Source organism: Haliotis cracherodii, unplaced genomic scaffold, assembly GCF_022045235.1.
Source record: "Haliotis cracherodii isolate W230 unplaced genomic scaffold, xgHalCrac1.p SCAF_11, whole genome shotgun sequence".
In the NCBI taxonomy this organism is placed as follows: Eukaryota; Metazoa; Mollusca; class Gastropoda; order Lepetellida; family Haliotidae; genus Haliotis; species Haliotis cracherodii.
In genome coordinates, this window is record NW_027266266.1 from 42,132,089 (window position 1) to 42,137,232 (window position 5,144).

Here is a 5,144-nt window from a genome sequence, read left to right on the forward strand (position 1 = left end):
ACGAACTGTGCTCTTTGGACACTTGTCTGCAGGGGCGGTCGGGTAGCCGAGTGGTTAAAGCGTTCGCTCGTCACGCCGAAGACCCGGGTTCGATTCCCGACATGGGTACAATGTTTGAAGCCTATTTAAGGTGTCCCCCGCCGTGATATTGCTGGAATATTGCTAAAAGCGGCGTTAAACCATACTCACTCACTCATTTGTCTGCAAAAAAGGGGGCACTATTCTGTTTCCTCCGTGTAGGTTGACTGGTTATTTGAAATAAGCTTCTGTCCAGTCTCATTAAAATCAGATCGAAGTTCTCGCTGCCGCTAAACAAAGCTTTGTTTAGCGATAGCGAGAATTAGATCTGATTTTAATGAGATTGACCTCTGTCTTCTTGAGACTTTTTTTCATCGCCTTAAAAAGGCAGTCCCCGTGAAACGGGTTACGTCAATAGGAACGGTGATTGTTATTGTCGGGTTTCGAAAACAACGGTTTTTCTTTAAATTACATCTTTGCGATATATACCGTGTTATTTATTGTGCATCTAAAAATCGCATACGGTATGTAACATCATTTGGATTGAAGGTGTTGTCTCCGTAAATTGTTGTAACATGCCCATGACGGTAAATACGGTAAATTAAGTAACACTATCATAATAATTATACAATAACGAAACAGCCGTTTTTAAAAAGTTTACTGTATTAAGCCGTTTTTTAAAAGGTATACTGTATTAAGCCGTTTTTAAAAGGTATACTGTATTACCTTGCAAATGAAACATACGTGCTTTTTGTTTCAAAGATATTTACTCCTATTGAAATATAGAAACCTAATTATACTCTTCCCCTTTTGCTAGGGATATTTATTATCTTTGCATGAGACACAAAACTTATTCACATAATATGTCAAGTGTGACTTTAAATAGAATGGTATACATATTTATTCCTGTCAAAAGTTGAGTAGTATAGATTAGTTATTGCCCGTTTCAGAAATACATGTAGTTATTTCAATTTCTTTTAAACATCTTCCATCTGGGGCTTGGGGTAGCCTAGTGCTTAAAGCGTTCGCTCGTCACGCCGAGGGCCCGGGTTCGATTCTTCACGTGGGTACAATGTGTAAATCCCATATCCGGTGTCCCTCTCCCTGATTTGCAGGAATATTGCTCTTGGGCGGTCGGGTAGCCTAATGGTTAAAGCGTTCGCTCGTCACGCCGATTCCCGACATGGGTACAATGTGTGAAGCCCATTTCTGGTGTCCCCCGCCGTTAAATTGCTGGAATATTGCTAAAAGCGGCGTAAAACCATACTCACTCACTCACTCTCTCCATTGCTTTTCCGTACCATGTGACTCAATAGATGGGGCCTTCTGTTCTTGAAGCGACTTTTCAGCTCTTATCGATTGTACCTTAGTCATTTATCATCAGTGTCATATATACGTAAATTGAAGGAAATTATACACTTGAAGATTGGATTTGACCAAAACAAGTACAAACGTTATCAAAACGATATTAGGATGGAAACAGTCGCCGTAAAACTGCAAACTTAAATTCCAAAACACAACTATGATACCCGTATCAAATTCTTCACCGTCGAATAACCATTTCTTGCTTGTGTCTTTTATAGCCACCATCAAACATGGGTGTACACTTTCTTTTGCCCCGGTAGTTTTGCACCCGAATATGTTTTCGTACTGTTCATAATTTGTGTTCTGAGGCTCATCCTAACCTATATTTTTGTAATAAAACAAGCTTCACATCTAGTGTTCGTGTGTTGGTCACGCATCAGGAATCATTGTCATTTTGGTGAGGTGAGGTGAAATGGGGTTTAACGTCGCGTCCAAAATTATTGCACTTATATAGCGACGTGCATGCAGTGTGTGTGTGGGGGACTGTTTGTACTAGTCCGGACTGATGCCGATTTATAGTGCTAGCGCACTGAGATACCATGCCGCAGTTTAACATGAATACCCCACTCAGACACAGTATACTGACTCCGAGCCTACAAGTCCTTGTTTTAGCCCCTTAGCGCCAGACAGGGTAACAACAAGTACCATCTTTTAACGTCTTTTGGTATGACGCGGCTGGGGATCTCCGGGCGGACGCTCTACCATTAGACCACGGAGGCGGTCCCTCGTCATTTTGGGAACCGATAGTCACAATAACATTGGACCATGAATTTCAGCTGATTAGCAACTGGACAAATCTGTGTTCAGGAGGCTGGTGGGACATATTAATATTTTGGCTCATTCTTGCTGCAATGTTGATAGTAGTGGGTTCAGACCCGAGATTCGCCCCGACGACGCTCAATTTGTTTAAACTTGACAATCCATCGTATGGTCGAAATAATGGTCAAACCCAATTCACTCACTCATCCGACCCGTGAAGATCCGGTGTAAAATAGGTCTTCAGCAACCCATGCCTGTAGTAAAAGGCGACTTTGCTTGTCGTAAGAGGTGACGAACGGGATCGGATGGTCAGGCTCCCTGACTTGGTTGATGCATGTCATTGTAGCCCAATTGCATGGATCGATGCTCATGGTGTCAATCACTTGGTTGTCTGGTCCGCTGAGTGCGGCGTAAAACAACAAACAAACAAACAGAGGCTGATATTCAGCACATCTGTACCTTGGGTCTAGCCTATTGGGTGGGATCGTTTTAACATCGTGATATATCGCGGCCAACATCACGAAAGGGGGCAGGTTGCATTAGAGGCGACGAACGGGATCGGGTGGTCAGGCTCGCAGACTTGGTGGATGCATGTCATCGTATCCCAACGGGTAGATCGATGCTCATGATGTCAGTGATATGGTCCAGACTCGATTATTTACAGACCGCCGTCATATAGCGTAAAACAACAAACAAACAAACACTCATCCGACCGACGTAGATTGACAAGTGAGTGAATGTTTTTACGCCGCAGTCATCAATATTTCACCAATCTGGACCAGGCATACCAGTGATTGAGAGCATGAGAGAAGATCAACGACGTTACAGATAGCACAATGAACCAGGACCCTCATCCACAAAGCGACTTTAGAGCTACGGTCTATGGTGATTGTACTAGTCCGGACTAATGCCGGTTTAATGTCTAGTCCACTGAGATACCATGCCGCAGATACATGAATACCCCACTCAGACACAATATACTGACTCCGATCCGACCAGGACTGGTTTTATCCCCTAATGCCTAGCGCCAGGCAGAGTACAAGTACCATCGTTTACTATCTTTTGGTATGATTCGGCCTGGGTTCGAACCATCGATATTTCACTCTCCTGGCAGACGCTCTATCCACTGTACCACGGAGGCTGTCTTAGAAGCAAGTTTTCGGACACCATGAACTCGCAAAGTGAGTGAGTGAGTTCCAAATGTCAACCGAGGATTGTTCCAACTGAGCTAACGTTACCGGATGGTTCTGGTCCTGTCGTAGGCGTCTTCCTTCACATCCCAGACATCCCAGAGGTCTGGAGAACCAGCCGGCCATGGCGGTACAGCATTGTTACACTGTCGCAAAAAGACTGTTACAATAGTGCAACATGTGGGCAAGCATCTAAAACTGGCTCCCACAGGAGATATCGCTTGGATGAGATCAAGCGATATCTACACTGTAGATATCGCTGCAATGAAATTACATCACAATGCTTTGCAGACCATTGTGAAATCACTCGTTGATAAAAGTGGCCAAAATCCTCGGCAAGCCTTGGAATTGTTCCACTTTTATCAACTCGTGTTGATATATTTGATATCAAAAGACACTCGGGTGAGATTCTCTATATATCATTCAAAACTCACTCCCACAGGAGATATCGCTTGGGTGAGATCAAGCTGAAATTGCATCACAATGCTTTGCAGACCATTGTGACGTTATTAGTTACCATGACGTCACAATCAAATGACATCACTAATGGCTCTGCTACTGAAGCTGTTAGCAGTACTTTTTACACTTCAGACACTGCTTATTACTGTCTACAAACTGAAAAAGTTGGAAGAATAATGTTGGATGATAAATAAAATCTCACCCTCGTGTCTTTTGATATCGAATATATCATGAACACTCATCGATAAAAGTGGAAAAACTCCACGGCAGGCCTCGGAGTCTTTCCACTTTTATCAACTCGTGTTGATATATTTGATATCAAAAGACACTCGGGTGAGATTCTCTATATTGTCCCAGTCTGGTCTTCTGAACCTCAGATTTGGTTCACATCAAGTTCAACGTTCCTGACGGGTGACGTGGAAGCGAAATTGGGCGTATCGCTGGACGTCCGTGCCAAATGTTTTGCTCCCTTAATCGTTTGCGTACGGTTCTGCCACTAATTGATCTCCGGAATTGTCCGTGCTGTAAATGTGGCAGACTGGAATTGATTTGGTAGATGCATCAACCGAATGGTTGTCTTACTGAGGTGAGGTCACACTTGGACGACCGGTTCTGCTGTGGATACCCTCTCCAAATAGGTGAGGTGAAATGGGTTTAACGTCGCGTCCAAGACTGCTTGCACGTGTGTGTGTGGCTGCTTGTACCAGTCCGGACTGATGCCGATTTATAGTGCTAACTCACTGAGATACCATGCCGCAGTTTAACATGAATACCCCACTCAGACACAGTATACCGACTCCGAGCCGACAAGTCCATGTTTTAGCACGTTAATGACGAGCGCCAGACAGGGTAACAACAAGTACCATCTTTTAACGTCTTTTGGTATGACGCCATAGGGGATCGAACCCCGGACCTTCCGCTCTCCGGGCGGACGCTCTACCACAAGACACGAATTGTGTTTCGATGAACATTTAAAATGTCTTGCAACTTACTTTTGCGCCATTATTGTTTGCAGCATAACCAAGGCGCGCAGAAGTTGGTTGTCAACAAGTAGTGCGTATTGCGTGAGCGTTATTTACGGTTAAACAAAAGCGTTTTTACGTGATACCCGAACAACCGTTGTGCGCTGTTCACATTACAAAGCCACGCGTTTGAGTATCATACTCCCAACAAACAAACAAACAAACAAACAAACATCCAAATAGTGCGCCGTGCATGAACATTCACGTGCAAACTGTGATTCACGACCTTAAAGTCGAGATATCATCATAAATATATATTGAAACATGTATTATTTAATTTCAGAACCTATCTTTTTATTAAACTTTATATGAATCACAGTTACTTTTGTTT